The sequence below is a fragment of the Pleurodeles waltl genome, chromosome 1_2 (genome assembly GCF_031143425.1).
Source record: "Pleurodeles waltl isolate 20211129_DDA chromosome 1_2, aPleWal1.hap1.20221129, whole genome shotgun sequence".
Classification (NCBI taxonomy): domain Eukaryota; kingdom Metazoa; phylum Chordata; class Amphibia; order Caudata; family Salamandridae; genus Pleurodeles; species Pleurodeles waltl.
This window is the reverse complement of record NC_090437.1, coordinates 1,218,998,532-1,219,021,926: the sequence shown is the minus strand read 5'-3', so window position 1 is coordinate 1,219,021,926 and position 23,395 is coordinate 1,218,998,532.

Genomic DNA, 23,395 nt, shown 5'->3' with positions numbered 1-23,395 from the left:
ATTTCTGTGTTGTAGAAAAAATTTCCAGGAGAGGTGGCCAACAGCAAAAGAGAGTTGAGGGGCACACGGAAGCATGGAAAATGACAAATAAACAAGTTTGCAGCAGTAAAATGACAATTTTCAATAATTCGTGATCATTGGGCTGCCATTTTCTGACAGGCAAAAAATGCAGTATTTTGCGGAGCAAATCAATTTTCATGAACTGTTTTAAAAAACTTTATTGGAAAAAGATTTTACAAAAGTTATGAATAAAAATATATGAAAAACAATAACAAATAAATGAGACAATAACTCTTGAGCCATGCATAGCAAAGCTAGGGCACCAGCTAAAGGCTCTGTCCAGGGCATGGCCACAGGCCAGGTACTATGCCCAACCCCTGCTGTGCACTGTGAATAACTATGCACAGCAGGGGTTCGCCACACAAGTGTCTACTGGGTCCATGACCTAGCAGCAGGTCAGGGTCTGTGAAAATCCCTTGTTATGCACAGCTGAAGGCCATGCGCTTTTGGAGTTTGGCAGCAAGCAGCAGCTTAGACACAGGCCCAGACAGAACCTCCACATCATACAGCTAATGGTCTTGTTCAGTGGGTGTAGGCCGCCAGAAGATGAGTCTTGTGACCAATTTACTGCACACAGCTAAAGGCCATGTACAGTAGGGGTTGGCTCCCCATGAGTGGGTTTAGCACTGTGGTTGGCCAAAGATCAGGTCCCGTGGCCAACCCTTGCTCTACACAGCTGAAGACCATGTACAATGAGAGTTGGTCATCTGCAGTGAGTTGGGCACACTACCTTAAAAACACGAAGATTCACAGAAAAGTGCACACCATAACTCATGCTTCCCACCATGGGTAGGGCATCACTTTGTCAATGGCTCAGGAATATAGAAGCTGACTAGTAAGAGCAAACCATGATGGGTGGAATATGTTATCGTTTGCATTGTGGAGAGTTTCAGGGGATGTCAAGTTTCAATTCGCTGAATCATAACTAACTGTGACTGTAGTTTTTTAAGTGAAAAATATATGTATGTGTGTGTGTTTGTGTTTACTACAGTGGTGGTGATAGTACCAGTGTAGTTCTGGATAGGTCAGTATTTCCACAGAAAAGGCATTTTTTGTTTTCTTAACTTAAGAGTTGTTTGATGAATATGTTTGAAATGTTCCAAAAAAAGTACATTCACTTTAAGTTCTTAATGTAAAGTCACATCAAGTGTGAGGGGGGGCAAGAAAGAGAGGGTGTTCCCAAAAGTGTAATCTATTCTTTTAATTCTCATAGTAGTCTTTGCTCATCGACACACAAAAAAACAGCTGAATGGAACAACTCCAAATTTGGCAAAAATATAGAACTTTACTCAAGAAAGTGCCTTTTCTTGGACTGCCATAATTCCATTCAGCAGAGAGAACTTAGGCCCATATTTATACTTTTTTAGAGCCACATTTGCACCGTTTAATGACGCAAAAATGGTGCAAATTCACAAAATACAATTGTATTTTGTAAGTTTGCACTGTTTTTGCATCAAAAGCGGCGCAAATGCGGCGCAAAAAAAATATAAATATGGGCCTTAGATTGTCAAAAGGTGTTCGGGTTGGCATGAAAAGCTTACATGTTAGATATATTCTAACTGTTAATTCATAGAGTATCCATGGTACTGGAACCAGAGACTCTCATGGCTTCAAAAATCAAAAAATACTCTGGTCTGACTGGCCTAGGGAGCGGTTACAATTACAAAAATGGATACATAAGAGGGCAGAGTGAGCATGCCAGTCAAAATAGTGTACATTTTTTCACGTTTTCACAAATCCTCCATGAACTCCAGAGTGACCCCCTGTCCCTGGTACAGTGAAACATATTTGGTTCAGCAGTGTCGCCAAACTTCCCATACCTGGTGTCTCAAAAAACAGGCCAAATGTCAAACACCCACGCAAACCTATTTTAGGGTCCACTGCTCCTTTTCCGGTATGGCAGAGCCAGTGGCCCGTGGCCAACACCTGCCGCTCAGTGCCAAAGGTTGAGCACACTTGGAGTTGGGTGATTATGGAGGGTGGGTTAAAGGGCCTGACCAAAGGCCAGGCTCTGTGCCCCACAGCTGCATTGCACAGCTGAAGGCCGTTTACAGTGGAGTCAGATGCCCATGGAGAGTGGCGTGTAGGGCCTGGCCAAAGGCTAGGCTTTGGAGCCACTCTTGCTGTGTATGGACGAATGCCAGACACAGTGGGTGTTGGATACTTGCGGAGGGTAGGGAGCACAGTCTTCAGGCTCTGTGCCCCACCTAGCTGTAGAAAGCTGAAGGTCATGCACAGTGGGGGCTGAACGCATGTGGAAGCCTCACCCCCCACTGCACACGGCTGAATGCAGTGAGCAGTGAGTGTGGGATGGCCGTTGAGGAAGGGATGCAGGGTCTAGCTGCCTTAACAGGTCCTGTGACTAAGTGTTACTGTTTATTGGACTAATGACATATGATATTAGTATTATTATTATTTTATCGGCAGATCCTCAGTGGAACAACCGAGAGACCTTTTGGAAAGCCATGAAGCAAAATGGGGTTTTGCTCTGGAACCGTGAAGGATCAGTGGCTTCAAAAAATTACAAAAAGACGTTTTTCCTGTAAATACAACCCATATTTATAAAGAATCGATGGATCTGATAAGAGTCCTGAAGTTCATGATGTGTTTCGTGCAATGTAATGAATAGAATTGGATGCATTCCTTCAGGATGACAAGGAAGATCCTATTCCCTTCTACTATCAAATGCACTCCATTTCTTTTGGAAAATTGCTAGCATGTCGAACCAGATGTTATTGTTGTTGATAGATCCCATGACGGTCCCAGATATATACTGAAATAGTTATTGGCATATTTATGGGACTTGTCCATTTGCAAATAAAACTGGTTGGATGTCGAAATAGACAAAGGGTGAGTGGGGGAGAAGATGGATCAGTTTCCCACAGCTTTCTTCTATTTCGATTTATGAAGCAAAATCAGTAGCTGTGTCCAAATGATTCCTCCAGCAATCCACAATCCTTACATCTGGTTGCTCACATGTTGAGTTGCTTTCTCTTAAAGGTAGAAGTTTATGTTATTTTATTCCACGGATGCCAATCCATATCTTGTCCACTCTAGGCACCCTCGTGTCCCTCATGTAAGCCCAGGGGACATATAAACCCAGTGGACAAAGGAGTGACCACTATTCACATATAAAGCATGGTGCTGGAAACTTTGTAAGCCTTAGAGAAGAAGCTGAACACAAAGTGACTGCATTGAGGTAATTGTATTGTAGTTGGCTGCTGTTTGCGAAGTAGAACTAAATGTTAGGTCACAAATAAAGCTTCATTTAGAGAAACATTTAGAACGTGACTATGCTTTGAAGAAAAACAGCTTTACCTTCTCAGCTTTGCAAGTGGATACCATGCACTGCGAAACAGGGCCTTTCCTGTCATTGGTTTATACCCAAAAGATACCAAAGGCTACCAATAATTTTAAAGTTGCAATCTCCTGAAGAACAGGCTGTGCATGGGGAATGTTTTACCTGACTAGATACTGGGAACATATTCTGAGCTGGTAGCCTTACAAACTAGTGTACACAAGAAAGATGCCTTTTTTATTATTTGGTAAATATATTTAGGTTATTCCAAATTCAAACAAAGCCTTTGTTTGCAACAAATATTTTAGCAAGTCTAAATATATACTGCAGCCTGACCATGGGAATTCACATGAGGGTAGCATTTCATAATAAAGCTGAAATAATTTCTTACACTGTATGATTACAAATGTGTAGTTTATTTCTCCGTATGAAGACTTTCATAAGAATATGTACATGGCTTTTACAAATGATTAGAGAATCTTTATTTTGAATAAATACGTATATTTTGTCAATGATTCAGTTTCTTATACCACTGCCTCAGAGAAAGCATGTATGTATGTTCTTCAAGCAAGTTGATGACCTAATAAATAAAGAAAAATAGTTAAAGCGAAGTGCTGCATTTTCATAGTTAAAATTGCAGTGTTAAGTAGCAGCAGGTATATTAACCGCACAACTACATATTTTACGGAAAATCAAGAATGATTCAGCGTGTACAAGTTTCAGGGAAATTCATTTATGGTGTTTTTAAAACTAAACATTGACCATATGTGATTTTGCAGTGTTGTACTAGAGGTGAATTAACCATGCTAAATCAACTTCTACACACACAGTGCAAGATTTACTAAGGGTCTGCAGTAGCGCAAAGTCATGCAAAGTAGCATAAAGAAGTGTATAGACTTGCAAGGTTTGCAAAGCTTTTTACTTTCTTGTGCTAAAATTTATATTGAGCTGGATAGATGCCTTTTTATTTTTATAAATAGCACTTTGGGTTGCATTTCATTGCACTTTATGGCAAGGGACCATTACGTGGGTGTATGTACCTTTAGTTTTCAACACAAAGCCTGATCTACTATGATAAGCAGACTGGTCTTCGTGTAAAAAAATAACCCCTCCTTGAAGCAGGCACTAAAGATTCTTCACACTGAATAGGTTTTGCACTCTAGAGCACAAGTACATTGTGCAGAATGTTTCAGAATTTGGATAGGTGTATCAGTGCAGATCTGATGCTGTCTTCCCCAATGCATCATGGTTGTGTATCATCTGACAGGTTTAAGTGCACTAGTGCAGATAATGACAATAGCAGCAGGCCATGACAAGTACGGAGTTGTATGCCAATGGATAGTGGGGTGCAGTGCCAAATGCCATGTGCATCACCATATAAGGGGGCAGCTTGGGGAAACATCCTTTTTTACGACTTTTTTTTAACGAAAGTCGTGGTTAACGAAAGCGCAACAATGCTTTTTTTAACCACGACTCCGTTTTTTTGTGCCTTAACTACGTATGTTCTGAACAACGAACATGCATGGTTAAGGTACAAAGAAGGGAGTTGGCGAAGGTAAGTGGTGGGTTTAGGTTTTGGGGAGGGGGTGGGGGTGGGTGTTTTTAGGTTTTGGAGAGAGGGTGGGGGGTTAGGGGGTTTTAGGTTTTGGGGTGGGGTTGGGGGGGTGGGGCGTTTTGGTTTTGGGGAGGGGGTGGGGGGTCAGGGGGTTTTAGGTTTTGGGGTGGGGTTGGGGGGGTGGGGCGTTTTTGGTTTAGGGGAGGGGGTGGGGGGTCAGAGGGTTTTAGGTTTTGGGTGGGGTTGGGGGGTGGAGCGTTTTAGGTTTTGGGGAGGGGGTGGGGGGTCAGGGGGTTTTAGGTTTTAGGGTGGGGCGTTTTTGGTTTTGGGGAGGGGGTGGGGGTTAGGGGGTTTTAGGTTTTGGGGTGGGGTTGGGGGTGGGGCGTTTTTGGCTTTGGGGAGGGGGTGGGGGGTCAGGGGGTTTTAGGTTTTGGGGTGGGGTTGGGGGGTGGGGCGTTTTTGGTTTTGGGGAGGGGGTGGGGGGTTAGGGGGTTTTAGGTTTTGGAGTGGGGTTGGGGGGTGGGGCGTTTTTGGTTTTGGGGAGGGGGTGGGGGGTCAGGGGGTTATAGGTTTTGGGGTGGGGTTGGGGTTGGGGGGTGGGGCGTTTTTGGTTTTGGGGAGGGGGTGGGGGGTCAGGGGGTTTTAGGTTTTGGGGTGGGGTTGCGGGGGTGGGGCATTTTTGGTTTTGGGGAGGGAGTGGGGGGTTAGGGGGTTTTAGGTTTTGGGGTGGGGTTGGGGCGGTGGGGTGAGGGATGTGGGGTGAATGGTGCCTATTACTAATGCTTTTATCAGGAATGCCTTTACAACGAAATATCGTTGTTAAGGCATTTGTGGTAAAATCATTAGTAGTAGCAACGAGGTCGGTGTTCCGACCGTTGTTAAGGCAGTAGTTGTTTTTAAATTTGTTGTTTCGTCGTACAATCAGCAGCTTGGACACTTATTCAGGGTAGAGGGAAGGTCCGAGCTTGAGGGTAGGTATTGTGCCCCCCCCCCCAATGCACACAACCAAAGGTGAGCACAGTGAGTTGTCCCCCATGGAGGATGGGGCACATGGCCTGGCAAGAGGCCAGGCTCTGTAGCCCATCAACGATGCATATGGTCAAAGGGCATGTACTACAGACTGTTGGGTAGACAGCCTAGCTGCGCATCAAGCACTTTGCATGGCCGTAGGCTGCGTGATTTAAGGATTACCAGCTCGTGGTGGATTAGATAAAGGCATGAATGTAGAGCAGGCCCTTCAGGCAACCCTACCATACAGTCCCTTTCCCTCATTTTCTTAGTTTCGTACAATCTGTCAGTGGCTCTCTAATGCACCCATCTTTTGTTATGTACATTACTTGCACTGATTCTTATTCAGATTCGTGCATTTTTTTTCTTTTTTAAACCATAAACGTTAGTTCTAAAAAGAACCATTTTTTAAAAAACAATGTTTTTTCAGTTTTTTTGTGTTTTTACTTTTTTGGGGAAAAAACTAAAATGTGAGATGAAGCCCAACGTGAGGCATAAACGTTCAGGAAAAGGCTGCGAATGCAAGCCCCACTCACTCATAACTGAGCAACATCATTGGGCTGTATTCTCATCATCCTACTGACATATCAAGTCAAAGCGAAACCTGGACCAGTCAGTCATACTAATTAGGATGAAAACGAGTTTGACTGAGTAATGAAGATTATCAGTAAGTAATGAGAACATTACTCGTATCTCACAGTCATTACTTCTGAAATAAACCGAATTAACTCCTAGCTTCCTCCTGTAATAAAAGCACAACACATACAAAGACGTAAAATGTACAAACCCTACCACTTTAATTAACAAGTACCATATTATGACAGGATGGAACTAAAACTAACAAAAAGAAACCAAGGACACTTACTCCCAGGCTGAAACTGCCACAATAAGGGTATCTTACACCCGGATTGACTCAGTCAGTGTCCTGATGGAGTAAATATCCCAATATCAGTGACACTGTGCTGTTTGTTGGACCCTCACATAACCTACTGGTGACATGCTTCATCATCAGGTCTCATCCTGGTCCTATAAACCAGGATAGGCTCTATCATATGCCAGAGAGTACTTTTGATATTTATCCTAATGTGGGCTATGGTAACAAAGAGAACAATAGCTGAAAGTCAGCAAGGTATCCCTTTATTATGGTGCCAGTGGTATAATTAAACACACATAATATGGGTGTAGAATTAAGACTAACCTACTGTCTCACCCTAATCACTAATCAACATGTTTCTGCCCCATGTGGTTAGGCACTGCAGGCCCAGTCTTTCAGGAAGAGAGCAGAGGGCAGATTGGGTGCCAACTGCAGCACGGCACCCTTGGAGTGTGTTTGACTATAGGGAATACCCCTGTCTATCCCAGTGGGGTATTAAAATATACCGATAGGGGCATTATTGGGTCCCTAAACAGAACACGCAGGAAAAGCCTGGTGTGTTTGTTCAGTTCTAAATGTTGTTTGTTTTTACCATACATTTGACTCAAATAGGACTTGATGCTTAGGAATTAACATCATGAGTCATCTACACATAAGTCCTGAAGAAAGCCTCAGACCAAGAGTGGCCTCACAGTGGACCAACAATGACTACGTAGGGCTGAGACATGTAAACTAGTGTTTAGGGTGAGACAATATGTTACTCTTTGTTAGAAATGGGGTTTCTAGTTGGCAGTGGTTTGCACCCTGTCCAAGTAAGGACCCTCACTCTAGTCAGCGTAAGGGCATCACACAGCTAAGATAATCCCCACTCACCCCCTTGGTAGCCTGGCGCGAGCAGCCAGGCTTATCTCAGCGGCAATGTGTAAAGTATTTGTACACACACAGTAACACAGTGAAAACACCACAAAAGTACTCCACATCCATCTTAGAAAAATGTATCTGAGTTAAACAAGACCATAAAGACAAAAATCCAACCTACACAAGCAAAGATACAAAATTTTAAAGATTAAATCTCAGTAAAGTACTTAGAAACTCTAACTGTGGCTATTACGATGTCTTGACAGAGTCATTCCCAACAGTCTAATGCCCCTCGTGAGGGAGTGTTGGCCAGTCACGAAGTCACATAGACCCCAGGTTCATTTACTTTGGAAAACATGGAAGCAAAGATGTTGCATGGAGTCGGGGAGATGAACCATTGCTGGAGCCGCTGTGGCATCCGTTCTTTACTGCCACTGGGGAGGTGAGGTGTCGGTTCCTTACTGCGAGGCAGGGGAGGTGAGGCGCTGGTTCCTTAAGATTGCAGGGGAGGTGATGTGTTGTCAGTGGCAAGGTGTGTGTTCCTTACGATCCGGTGGGGTCGATGCATCCAGCAGGTCAAGACACAATGCGTCGACTTCACAGTGTCGCAATCACACCACAGGGCCATAGATGCTGTGGCAGGGTCAGGTGTTGTGGACGTCGGTGACACGTCACTCGGGACTCACACTGCGGTGGGGGCTTCAGAGCCACTGCAGCAGCATTGGGTCACAGTTGTTGCACTCAGCGAGGACTGTGGCTCTGCTGGAGGTAGCAGCCCAGAGTCGGACAGCGGCACCAGTTCTGAAGTTGCTTTGGAGTCGATGTACTTGGTTTCTCCTTGGTTACACCAAAACTCACTCCCAAGGGCCCAGGAACTAGATTTGGCAACACTTGGTGAGTCAGAACTCAGCATGAGAGCCCAGGTACTGGCAGATAAGACTTCTAACAAGAGGCAAGCTCAGTCCAAGCCTTTGGAGAACCTTTGGAAGCAGGATGTAGAAAGCAAAGTCCAGTCCTTTCACTTCCAGGACAGAAACAGCAAGCACAGGCCAGCACAGCAAAGCAACAGGCCAAGCAGCAATCCCTTCTATAGCATCTAGCTCTTCTTCCTGGAATAATGTCCTCAGTCAAGAAGGATTCGAAAGTTGTGGTCTCAGAGGTCCAATACCTATACTCATTTCTGCATTTGAAGTAGGCAAACTTCAAAGGGAATTCTTTGTAGTGCACAAGACCCTGCCTTTCCTGCCCTGGCCCCAGACACACTCGGAGGGGCTGGAGACTGCTTTGTGTAAGGACAGGCACAGTCCTATTCAGGTGCAAGTTTGAACTACTCCCACCACTCAAGCCCACGAAGACCCATCAGGATCTGCAGGGCACACCTCAGCTCCCTTTGTGTGACTGTCTGGAGTGAATTCACAAACATCCCAACTGTCATCCTGACCCAGACGTGCATTCTACAGACAGGCAGAGGCACAGGGAGAGGAGAGTCAACTTACCACAGGACAAGCCAAAGAAACGTTCTTTAGAAAGGTGAGCGAGAAAAGCCAAGCCCCCAGGATCTCCGAAACTGTTAAAAAGCTCTCGGAAATGGACAGATTAAGCTCAAAGCCATCCCCAGAAATTTAATGGCAGAGGGAAAGCTGCAGCCAGAACGTGGTACAGAATGGGGATCTATCTATCTCCCTATCTATCTATCTATCTATCTATCTATCTATCTATCTATCTATCTATCTATCTATCTATCTATCTATCTATCTATCTATCTATCTATCTATCTATCTATCCATCTAAAACAATTCTGGCTGCAATATTTTTGGTTGATGATATTTAAAATGTATTACTCAAGTAAATTTACCCAGGGAAATGCAGCCCACATGCAAAAAACCATGGCAAAGGATTCAGTTGAACCCCTCAGTCTGGTGCGGAGGAGAAAAACTCAGTCAAACAACCTCCATGGACTATCTGAAACACCCAGGAGTCTGAAGTGGATTTTTCCGATATTGCGAAAAATTGCTGGAAGTGTTTTCATACCAGCAAGCCAGGCCAGCATCAATTTTGTCTGGATCACAACTATTTATTTGTTGAACCCTTCTTCTGTTTCTTTGGGTAGCATCCTGAGGAGCCTTGCATTTGGCATTTGTATTAAAACGTTTTTGTCTTCTCGAAGGCTGATGAGAAGAAGATGTTCCCCTTACTCCAAGGAAGGAGGTCAGTTGGCTTGATGCTGTCTAAAAGTGGGCGATTGTTTCTTTTCCTTCAACAGTAAATGCCGGCTATCTTCAATTTCAGCTCCAAATAAATGTGTTTCCTCTCACATAAATCATTGAGCAGATGGGTTTGTTTGAGGCATCAGTATACCAATCTTTCAGAAGAAACGATTACAAAAGACCTCCATAGAGGTCTTGTGTGTGTTATAGTTGCAGTCAAGTCAATCTCTTTGCATCAGTAAATCAGCCACCAGATGCTAGAGCTTGGCCAGGTAACACGGGGCGTAGGAGAGGCTGAAAAAAGGTAAGTGAATTCCCAGGTTCCTGTGTTTCAGCAGAACTTGAGTTAAATTTGGTGGTTTCTGTCATAGAAGATGGGAAAATAGTCATCATGTAATCGCCAGAGTCCCTCTTCTTTCTAAGCTCTAATTTTCATAAAACATCAAAATATCATTAACGTGTGACACTATACAGAATAAAAAATTAAAACAACTGATATTTGACGTGCATATTATGACAAAATGTGCATCCACCAACTAATCTTTCTTTTTGAATGAAAATCAAATTTTTTTGAACTGATACCGCAGCGATGATTTATACATTTTTTGCGCCACAATTGTATTTAGTACGTTTGGCCACTTTTGCTTCAATAACTGACAGTAATGTGGCGCAAAAAAGTATTAATCAGGGCCAGAATTGCATAGTTTTTTTTTATATACAGTGAAACTGTAAAATACACATATGTTAAGCAGAGTACATATTTAAATATCTTGATATATAAAGTCAAACTTGAACAGAAGCATTAAGTTCTTCTGAGAATTGGAATAGAAATATATCTCAAATGTGTGTGTTTTTTAATTTGTATTTATCATTAAAAAGTGTGTTTTTATTAGTGTTTAAAATATATTAAATGGTGGACTTACAAAGCACAAATAAGTAGACTGGAAACTCCATCCAGGAAACACTGCCAAGCATGACAGTAGATTTTTGTTCACATTCAACACTGATAAGTGTCTCTTTACTTCAATTTACAACAGACCCTTGACATATTATTAAACTGACCATTCATATAAATTAAGAGGATATTCAGGAGAAGGTTTAGGCATATTATGGGGATTTATTTCAAGTTGCACATTTTATGTTTTTGGTGTCTCCTCATTTGCCTTGTATACTTCCATATTGATCACCCAGGATCTTCCCCTGTTGGTGTGCGAGACGGCCTTAAGAAGATCGAGGTTCTCAAAGTGAGAAGCCTGGGGGGAGGGACAAGACTAATACCATGTCTTGATCCCATATGGCCCTAATCATCGGACACCTTGCTTCACAATAGCCATATCAGAACCAAGTCCCCCCCTTCTCTCCAACCACCTTAACTAAGGAGTCCACATCATCCTGGCTTTTTTTGCATTAGTGCAACTAGAGTGTATCTTACATGTATAAGTTACTGCTTTCAACCAGTCGTTCTTAGTAGGGGCCTTAAAAGATACCTACTGCCTACACACTTCCCTTCTACCCAGTAACATCAGATAAAACAGCAATTTTAATATGTACCTGTTTAGGCTGCTTACTTTAGGTGTTCAGCCGAAAAAGACCAGTTCTGGACCTATGTCTATTTCCAAGTAAAAAATCTCCTTTACCACACTGCAGACCTCTGTCCAAAAGACCTGGATGTGGGGGCAGAGAAAAAACATATGTAGATCATTGGTCTTACTGAGGCCACATTTTCTACAATACGGGCTTTCCACTTCTCTTAATTTTGCTAATTTATTGGGAGTATAGTATGCCCTATGAAGAGTGAAGAGGTGATTCCTTCTTAAATATGCTGGTTTTGCCACTTGATATAGTAAGCGCCAAGACGCTAGCCATAATTGAGAGATGTCTTCATTTGGGAATGCTTCCCCCCATGTAGAGACTGCGGGGTCCTTATTCTGGTCCAAGGTGTCTAAAAGTGAGCTATAGTAAACTGCCACTTCCTTTTTCCAGATTGGAGCTTTAACCAACTCATTGGCCTTTGCCCTTAGGGCTTCTATCAATTCTTGATCTTTCAGAAGTGAACAATCTAAGGTCCACCTCCTTGTTTGGTTACTAGAATGACATTTCAACACCAAAAGAACTACCTCATGGTCAGATAAGTGAGCTGCTATGTGCCGAATATCTATTACTTCTACTTTAAGTGATCTATCTAATAAGAAGTAATCTATTCTTGATTGATATTTATACTATTTGTTAAGGAATGTGTAACCTCGGACCGGGCCATGCTTCTCTCAGCAAATGTCCAAAACTGCTAAGTGTTTCATTATAGATCTAATATATTTCAGTGATCTAGGGCAGCTTTGAGCTCCACTCTTATTTGATTTATCCAGAGAGTTATCTAGTACTATGTTAAAATCACCTGAGATTATTATTGGTTGTGGGGTGTCCAATAATTCTCAACATAATTCTTGCAGTGGTTTTATATCATCGACATTAGGGCCATAGTATCCTGCCAGCGTGTAAACTCTCTCATTAATTTTATTTTTTATTATAATCCACCTATCTTTCTCGTCTGAGTTATAATTCACTATGGAGGCGTTTAGCTGATTCTTAATCAAAATCAAGACTCCCCTCGAATGGCTACGTGTGGTCTGTGCATGTCATCTGCTTCACCCATCTTCGAGATTTTAAAATGTCAGAGGATTCTTTGCTTGCAAGGTGTGTCTCCTGTAGCACTATTATCTGAGCTGAGGCATCCCTTAGATATTGAAGGATATTATCTCTCCTAGACCTTACTCGAAGACCGTTCACATTCCAGGATAAAACCTGAAACCCTCTCATATTATCTATCATTTTTGTTTCCCTGACTTCCCGTGAAATTCCTCCTTCAAATACTGCTACGGATTCCTGAGGCTCACAAATTATTCCGAGGCACACCATTTTTTTTCCCTTTTTTTCCCTAATGCTCCCCACCCAGTGCTTCCCATCACCCCCCATTACCCAAAAGTCCCCTCTTCCCTGGAGAACCCTACCCTGCTCCATCTTGGTTTTAATAGCCCTTAGGCGCTATCCGGCTTTCTAAACACGAAAAGGAAAGAGGTAGAGCGAAAAAATATTTAAGAAAAGCTTAGTTATGTCAACATCAGGGCAGTACGCGCACTACAGGCAAATAAAATGCAAAAACCCAACCTTTATGCAAGGACCTAATTCATGCATTGTATTTATATGCAGTATGTTAACCTTTTGCATTGCAGAATTTAACCTTGAAAAACACTATTAATGATGTTTGCAACAAGTGTTCATTTGCAATGTATTGCTGCAGGCTTACTGAGTGTGTTAGGGTGTGGTCCCTTTCTAGGACTTTCTAGAAGCTTTCCCTGCAGCATGATTGGGTGTGGGTTGTGGGCTGGGCCAGACTCTATATAAGGGAGCCAGCCCAGCTCCACGTGCTCACTATTCAGAGGTCCCGATGCAGAGCAGCAGCAACTTCTGGTGCTCCTGTTCTGGAGGCCTACTTTGATCTTCCAGGCTTTGCCCTTCATTGTATTGGTGATCCTTGATTAGGGCGGTAAGACGGAGGTCGGGCTGGGCCCCTGATCCAGTTTTCGAAGGATTTTGAGTTCTTGGGCCTAATTTTCATATTGGGAGATTTTTCCTTGTGCGTGTGAATGTGCTCTTGGTTTCTGGCATTTACATGTTGATATTCGAATCGGCAAGACGCGCAATTTATTTCTGGCATTTGACTTTTGAGATTCGGGTCGGCAACAGTGTGCGCGACCATTTCTAGACATTTGCATATTGGCATTCGAATCGGCAAGACGCGCAATTCATTTCTCGTGTTTAACTCTTGATACTCATTGTGCACTACCATTTCTTGGCAGTTACATGGTGGTGATCGAATCGGCAAGACGCACAATTCATTCCTTGTGTTTAACTCTTGATACTCATTGTGAGCTACCATTTCTTGGCAGTTACATGGTGGCAATCAAATCGGCAAGACGCGCGATTCATTCCTTGTGTTTAACTCTTGATACTCATTGTGCACTACCATTTCTTGGCAATTACATGCTGGCATTCGAATCGGCAAGACGCGCGATTCGTTTCCTTGCATTTAACTCTTGATACTCATTGTGCGCAACCATTTCTTGGCATTTACATGGTGGCGTTCGAATTTGCAAGACGCGCAATTCGTTTTCCTTGCATTTAACTCTTGATATGCATTGTGCGCAAGCATTTCTTGGCATTTACATGGTGACACTCGAATCGGCAAGACGCGTGATTCCTTCCTTTCATTTAACTCTTGATATTCATTGTGCGCAACGATTTCATGGCAGTTGCATATACTTGTTGGAATCGACAGTGTGCATGATTCATTTCCCGCATTTAAACCTAGGAGTTCAGACCGCTTACAGTGTGCACGATCATTTCATGACAATTAAATCTTTGATGCATAGTGTTTCCTGAAGTGCACACAACTATCCAGGGGCTTTTGAATTTTCTGCAAAGGTGTTAAATTCAAGACGTTACATTATATCGAGATATTAAGTTCTTAGTACAATTCCTATTGTTTTCTAGGGAATGTTCAGATTACTTTTTATCCTCATGTAGAAAGACAATGTTTGTTCTGGAAACATAATTCTAGAAGGTTCTCATATGTCTAGACAATATGAGACATTTCATGAAAAGTTCATATGAGAAGTTGTATTAACCATTCTTGATTTCCTTCCCAGGTACCCAGACGTTTTGAGGGCTTGTTATAGTCCTTTCTTAAGTTATCCATTGTTACAGTATGACAATGCTTAGAATCATAGTCTAGTGAAAAGCAATGTGATAAAATCTTAATATTGTGTGGTTTAGCCTTTTGCTTCCTACAGGTCTCCTTCCCAGCTGTTCCCTTCCTAATCCCCTTTTCCCCACTTGGACTCTCTTAGACTCTGTAACATTCTAATCAGAGTATTGGAGCTGTCTCGTGGTGGGCATGTTGGGAACGTGCGCAGACCCCGAGGATCTGGTCTCCCTGACAAGTTACATATTATTTCCTATGGACCGGGAGCCTACACCACACTTCTATCCTGGGTGGACACTTATAACCTGTTTCTTAATGTCTCTAGTGAGTTATCAGCCTCTTCCCAATCCCTTATGTTATACATTCATCATGATTTTTAAAGTAGCTGGGAATTTCAGCTGTGCTGTGCCACCTAGTTTCTTAAACTCATCCAACCTCTTTCCTAACTCCCACTGTTTGTTAGGGTAGTGCGGGAGATATCCAACCTTATATCAAAGGTACAGTCTTTCCTACTAAGCATACCCTGCTTTAACGCCTCAGTCAATATCTTCTCTCTGATGGAGTATGTGAGAAAATTCACTAGGATCCTTTTGGGCTTATTCTTGTTTACAGACTTCTGATATGGGTCTTGGTGCACTCTCTAAATATCTTTAACCAGCATATCCTCTGGGCCGTCCCAGGCACCGCTCTGGATAAGTACCTCAACTACTAGTGTCTTGATGTCCTCTCCTTCTTTCCCTTCCAGAACGTTCAGCAGTCTGATATTGTTTCCCCTTGCATTATTCTCCAGAAATTCAAGTCTGTCCAGGTTCTCTTTGTATTTTGCCTTCAATTTGTTCACTTCCTCTCTGTCCCTGGAGGTAGATTCTTTTAATTCTTCAACTGAAACTTTCAGGGCCTGTGTTCTTTGTGTCAACACGTCTATCTTATCTGCTAGGCCTTCACACACTTCCTGTATCTCTTTCTGATTAGTCTGAGATACAAAGAAGCCCTTTCTGACCTCCTCTGCTAGGGACTGTAGTAGCTGTTCCAAAGACTAGGCCTGTGGGGCCCAAGAATCGTTGCCCCCCCTTTTGTGTACCTAAAGGATCCACAGACATCTGGTAGTTCAAATCTCTTTTTTCTCCACCCTCTGGAGGCTTCTGGTTGGAATCTGGCAACCCCTGTGTCTCTGTCACACTTAAACTGGCTGAATTCTGACCCTCCCATTCGCACCCTCATGTTTCCTCCAGACCTTGGTGCGGGTTTGGGGCTTTAGGCTCGTCTTCAACTCGCAATTGTTGTTTCCATGGTCCTGACTGGACTCTCCCTAGAATGTAAGAGGGGTAAGGAGGTGGAAGAGTCCTTGGAAAGGCCCCCCTGAACTTTAAAAAAGGACCTAAGAGAGGGGGTTATTTTTTGTTGGTCCTTGCCGTGTGCGGGGGTTACTTTTTTCCTCCCTTGTGCCGCTACCTGGCTCTTTTGATTCGGGGGGCTATTATTTTTTTTAGGGACTCCCCCTATCCGGTCGCTATGGTCACCTTGCCCCCAAACCTTGTCAAGAGATCCTCTTGCCCTGACTGAGGCCCTCAATAAGTACTTTTCTGACCTCCCCATTTTTATATTCTGAGAACCAGCCCCCCCAGCCACCCGAGTCCTCCGTTACCATTTGTATAGCCTCCAGGACCTTCTTTTCACCTTTCTGGGGTGCTGTCTCCAAGTCGAGAAAAGACGCTTCTGTCTCCTCGCTGGTGCTGCCTCTGCCACTGCTGGCCCCACTCAACCCCCTCAGCATGACCCTGGAAGTGAACATGCGCACTTTCTTCACTTCCACGGCAGCCCAACTCCAGTGTGCTCCCCCGTTGCGTGCTCTTCCATTCAGCGTTGACTCACGATGCCCCACCGCAGCGCGGCTCCCCCAGAGCCCGCTGCCGCTCATATGCAGAGGAAGAAGGAGGAAAAAGAAAAGGCAATCTGGCCTCCTTGTGTCCCCTCCCTGCCACTCCGCTTGGCGTCCCCGGTCCTTCAAAGTCGCTCCTCTTTTTGCGGGAAGGAAAGGAAAATCTCAAATCGCCCGAACCGTGCTGCGACCAACCACTAACTGGCCGCCATGTTCTCCCCAAGACTGAAAACAAGTTGCACATTTTTAATGTAAATTTGTTTTGGTTCATCTGAGAACACATTGTAAAGTAACAGGTCCATTTTTAGGTTGACGCTTCCCAGTCAGCTTGTTGGGGACATGTCCATAGCTGAGCTGGAAAACAACTCTGCCCATTGCTTTCCATTGGCTTCTTGTTTTGTCACTCTTATTTTCTTGCTTTCTGTTAGATGGTTTCAGTTGTCTTATCCCGTCCATTTGGTCTTTGTCCATTCAGTGGAGCGTAACCTCTCTACCATTCCTCTGATTGACTCCTTTTATCCTTCCACAAGTGTCTGCTTTTTGGGACCTTTTTTCCTTTTCCTAACAGAGTGCAAGCATTTCCCCTGTTCTCTGTGCTTTCTCACTTCTATCAGCACATAACTTTTTATAACTTCATAAAAATGTAACTTTCCACGATTTTGTCCTTCGAGTCGCTCTTATGTATGCTCTCACTTTTATACTGCTTGGCCCTTCAAGCCATTCTCCCATGAGCCTAACCTTCACGGTGTCTTGTCTCTTATTTATTTCCTAACACCTCCTCCTGAATAGCCTAATCACAAGAAACAGTTATCTCATAAGAAAGAGAGAAATATTCAGAATTGGCAACATTTTGTTGTAGAAGGGTGCATCTATTGAACTGAAAAAGAAATACACCCATGTATTTGAAATTCAGGCCCTCATTACGAGTGTGGTGGTCTTATGACCGCGGTCATAGCGGAAAAGGCCGCCATCTTATGAGTTTGGCTATTTGGCAGAAGCCAAACTGCCACAATGCTGCCAGACCTGCCGGTGCAGTTGGATCGGCATGGCTGGCGGTGAGCACCTCTGGGCCGGGGGCATACCGAAGACCGCCGTCCGTATTACGAGGCAGCAAACCGCCAGGCTTTTCGCAGCAGTCGCCCCGCCGCGAAAACCCTGGCGGTAACGCACCCAACGGCAGGAATCCCCATTCCTGTCACCGGCATATGCACCCCCACGTCTACACACTTGCAGACACACACTGCCACCCGACTGCACGCATACGTACAAACACAACCACTCGCTCACACACAAACAGACATGCACCCCCACTCCACATTCATACACACCCCCAACCCCATCCCATTCATATAACCCCCACACCCCTGCATTCATACACACCCCCACCCTCCGCATACATGCACACACAACCCCTCTGTGCAAGGCAGACAGTCACACACACGCACGCACACCCATTCCGACACACACACACAAACACATGCTCGCACACATACACACACACACACCACACACATGCACCTACCACACACACACCCCCTCCGGTAGGTCCACTTACCTGTCTATGCCGCGCAGCATCCCACGCCGAGGTCGTCGTCTGGGAGGGGGTTGATGTTGGCGGTTCTACTGTCAATGCCGACACCGCAATGCCATTTTACTGCTGGTGAAACCGCATCTCACCCACCATCCTTCAGGCCGATGGTGTCCGATTTCTACCTGTTTATGGCCAGAAATTAGTAGGTGACTCGTAATACGGCGGTCTTCGGACAGTCACCACTGGCGGTGTTTTAGCACCCGCTTCGACAGCAGTCTTCGCAAAACACCGCCGAAGTCGAAATGAGCATCTCAGTCAGTGGATGGAGGATTAAACCTGGGCAGATGCATGACAATTATTGATCTATACTTAAAAAAGCTGAGTAGTTTTAAGCCATTTTTGGTTTGGGGGATTTGGAAGTTTTTATGCCATTGGTTCAAGTCCCTGTTTTATGTCTTTTTACTGCCTGGACTGCTTCCTGCCTGAGGGATCTTTACAGACTGTTGGGTGATCCCAAATTATCCAGAAACGCCATTCAGGGGCCTTGGCCCCCCTAAAAGGAGGTGGCTGAAATTAGATATCTGCCAAGAGGTTAGAAAACGCTACTGAAATAACCGTGAATATAAATCCCAGTATTTCCCAAATGATGCAGTGAGCCTCAAATACAAAATAAGGTATTTTCATTAGCACTGAATTGTAACAGAACAGAGAGGTTAATCATGATAACAAAACTAGTTGCGTAATGAAACTTGAGGGCCCGCCGCAAAGAACATGGAGGCCCCCCTGCCTACCACTTTTACTGAGGGGGGCCCCCTGGAGCTCAGGCATCACCCCCACACCACAGGGACTGTGAGGGCTTTTGTTAGGTAATATAATTTATACAATAACCACTGGCAAAGCAAATAGGTTTGGCTTGCACTTTGAATTTTGAATAAACCATTAAACATCCTGAAAAATCAAAACAAAAATCATTTGCTTTCTGTGTGCATTGATAAAAACAGAATTTAATGCATGATTAGCAATGTGCACTTCTGAGATGGAAAAATGTCTCTTACATTGCATTCCATTCCATAGGATGTAGAATTATATTTCAAACTGCTAAAAGCATGAGGTGAGAGACGAGTACTTCTCTGCCACAGCCAAAGCCCTCTCCTAAATATTTAATAGCAATACATCTGTGGACAGCAGAAGTACACATTTTTGACAAGCCACTTACTAGCTGCAAATTGTGTGGATGTGTTGGTTTTTCAGAACAGTGCCATTGTGTGCCAGGCGGCTACTCATTAGTCTACTAATTTAAATTCTTAGTGAATGCATGTTTTAGATCATTGAGGAATGACGTGTGCTGCATGCAGCACAGAATGTAAATATTTGGTTACGTTTTTCAGAACAGACAGCACCTGAAGAGGCCTTTATCATATATAAATGAGCTGTACAAGTACACCCAGTCTCGTATTCACACACAGGGACAATATGGTTGGAGTATGAATGCACAAATAGAATCAAAATAAATCCATTTAAAAGGGATGATTTTTAATATTCCCATGTTAAATGTGGTTGTAAAAAGTAAACAATCCAAATTCCATGTAAGCCTCTTAATAATGTAATAACATTTGTCCTTTTGTATAATTGTTTCATGTTGATTTAGAGATTACTGTTCTAATTTAAAATCTCCTCTTAAAGAAGACAATGCAAGAATCCATTCTGCTTCGTTTTATTGCAAAGTATTTTTTTATGGATGAATTAGGTATATCATAGGTACATTTTGTCACAGTATTATTGTGGTTACCTTCTGGTAACTCTTGGGTAGAGATGGAACTGTGAGACTGTAGCAAAGAAAGAGACGGCTGGTTTGAACATCAGCTGGAACAGAAGCTGGCAGGACTAGAACAGAGCTGGAAAAAGCCTACCTCTCCCTCAGACTCTAGCTCCCTGTTTACTAAGAGTCATTTTAAGGATTTTAGGGCCCCAGTCAATAAACATTTTGGCTGATTTTGTGTGAGCCTGTTGAAAACTGGTTTGTTGGTTGACTGGGGTGTGAGCTCTGGTGAAGCAACAGCCACAATCCCTTACAGGGTGAACCACAAAAAGACACTAAATTATCCTGTGCTTAACCCTGGGTATATTGGTTCAAAAAGTGGTAAGGCTTAACTTAAAGGTAATGTGTAAAGAATGCATGCAGCACACAAAAAGTATTAAAGTGAAAAGACAACACAAGAAACACCCCAAACAAATTTAGAAAAACTAAAATTAAATTTGAGTAAATTATTTGACACCAACACAACAAAAATCAAATCATTATAACAACAAACATGATTTTTTAAAGTTTTATCGTGAAAACTAGCATCTACAAGACCAAAGCCCAACCACGGACATCTTGTCATGCCAGATGGGGCAAGGGCGAGAGATATGGCCGACTGCGATAGATGGCGATTCAGATACAAGAAGTGGCTTGAGTCCCACTTTTGGATTTTTGCAGTCTAGGTACCTTTAGCCCCACCTCCAGTCAGGGCTCAGTCAGGCTGGGTCCAGCTGTGGGGTCCAGATGGAGGAAGACTTTTGTGTCCCTGTGGCTCTGAACAGATCCAATCCTTGTACCCAGGAAGAAGGTAGCGGAGTAGCAGGAAAACAGGACAGCAATCCAGCAGACCAGCAGTTCCTCCTTTCTATCAGAGTATTCACAGGTCAAGAAGTGTACTGAAGAGTTGGTTTCTGAGATCCTACTTTTATACCCTGGTGTCCTGATTGTGGAAGGTGGGAGAAGCTTCTAGATAGTGGCTTTAAAATGCATGGAGTTTTCTGACTCCCCTTGACTGGCTTCAAGCTGCCTGCAGTGACAATGTGAGGTTGTTAGGCACATTATGTAAAGCCAGAGCACAGGTTATTCAGTTACAAGTGGGGCTGTGCAGCACAAATATAACAGGCCTGACTGACAAATCCATTTACACTGGCACATCAAGTGTCTGATGGCAAATGGCAGGCTTTACAGTTGCTGGGAATCCATAAAACATAACCTAGTCCACACAAATCCATTTACTACTTACACACACAATTACATAATTGTACAATACAACAGAATACAATACAGGAAGTGCGGTATGAGGATCAAGGTATGGTTTGCCTGGTGAGCTTGTGAAGGCCCACAAACCTGGAAGATTGTATGCAATTACAAACTCATGCCTGTCCCTTTCCCACCAGGGAAATGTTCAGAGAATTGGTTGTGAAAAAAAAAATGAAGTAAAGCCCTTCTAAAGTGGGAAGTAGGATAAAACTCGTCCAGTCTTTATGTGTGTAGAGGTTTCAAGGATCTAACGTTTTCACGAGGAGAACAGATCTGTGCAATTGCACATCGCGCTGTATTTCCCCTGTGCAGACCTGTCCTAGGCACATCTCCGCACAGATAAAATAACAAAGCCACGAATCCTCATATAACATTCCCATTGCTAGGCCTGGGAAGCTACTATTGGCGCAACTTTTTAGATGTGTTACTGAGAATGTTTATGATGAGGGAAATCATTAATGTGCACCCACGTGCATGTGTGATTCACAGGTGCAGATTTGCGTTTACCTCTGTAAATTGGCATATGTTTTTCATCCAGGGGCGTAATGAAGACCCCTTCAGCCTGGGGTGGGGGGATAGAGAGTGCAGGGGAGATTAGGCAACCGGTCAGGGGACGCCTCAGTACTTCAGGGACCCCTTTCAGGTCAAGGCTAATGAATATCTGTGAGACATGGGAGAATCAGTGGCCCTTCGTCATATTCTGCAGTGGGGTGGGAGGCGGGCATCATTGTACATTACGCACTATCTTCTTCAGTTTTCTGTAATGCAAGAACGTGCTCATTACACGCTTTTCTTGCTGTTTATCTAAATTCTGATTGGAAATAACGTGTTTTGAACATCTCCTTACTGTTTATTAAAACCTGCAATTCATTTCACATGCTCCGTTCAACAGTGCTTGCAAAGAAAAAGCATTTTTGCATTTGCAGGATTATTCCTCATTCGTCAGGATTCGTTTTCTCACTTGTTCTAGAAACTGGAAAGGAATTAAATAAAGACGTTTCCAGATCAGGGTTTAAGCAGCTGTGAAATTCCAAATGGTAAATGCCTATTTCTGTGCAGGCATTACACAGTGCTGAATAATTGAGCTCAGTAAACGAGTTCAGCATCCTTCAGAGAGTCAAGCCATCGAGCTTGCAGAGTACATTTAACAGCTTATTAGAAATATGCAGGTGAAGGTACAATTAATTTTAATTAGTAGACCATACATTGTTAGTTGCACAGCCATGAGTAAAATTAAAATGGCAATCACAATTAGAAAATTGCAACCTCATTGTGCAACAAATTAGTCACAAATTAAAAGTCCTGGAACTATTAGACACGAGCCTTATTGCTTTATGGCCATTATTACCTTGTTATAGATTGAGTTTCTTTGCCACTGTGGCTACTTCTTCATAGATATCTATGTTTGAGATCTCGGACTCTCAGCAGATTGTAGATCTTTGGCACGAGGCACTATTATGGCGATACAAGGTAAATCACTTTCTGTTCTTTGGCTTTGAGCCAGCACCTTTTCTTTTCTTGTAGACAATATTGACTTGCATTTGTCCTAAACTCCGGAAGTAAGTGAGTCCTAAAGTAGCCTATTCCTCCAAATGGTTTCAGCGCTGTCATTTATCTTTATTTCTTACATAGTGTGTGATTACCAAAGACTTTATGGTTCAACATGACCTTTAACGTGATAGATTTGGTTCTCTATAGTTGTAGCAATTCTCATAAGAGTGTGTTTAGTATAACTCTGAAAATTAAGAGGCTGTTTTACAACAATAGGTCATTTCTTAGGTATTGGGTAACAGAGCATTCCATAGATATAGGAAAATAGACCATTTCATAATTATTGGGTAACAGATCAGCCCATAGGTATTGGAAAATAGATAATTTCATAGTTATTGGGCAACAGATCTTCCCATTGGTATTAGGCAATACACTATTCTATATATATTGGGAAATAGATCATACCATAGATATCGGTCAATGGATCATCCCATAGTTATTGGGTACCAGATCAATTCATAGGTATTAGGAAATAGACAGTTTCACAATTATTAGGCAACAGATCATCTCATAGGTATTGGACAAAAGATTATTCCATAGATATTGGGCAATAGATCATAACATAGGTATTGGGCAATGGATCATCCCATAGACATTGGGCAACCGATCATTCGATAGGTACTGGACAACTAATCATGCCATAGATATTGGACAATGGATAGTTCCACAGGTAACAGGCTAGGGTTCAGGGTATCCACACCTTGTCCCCCTATATGATTTTCTACATCTTTTTCAACACACAGGAACTGGGTTG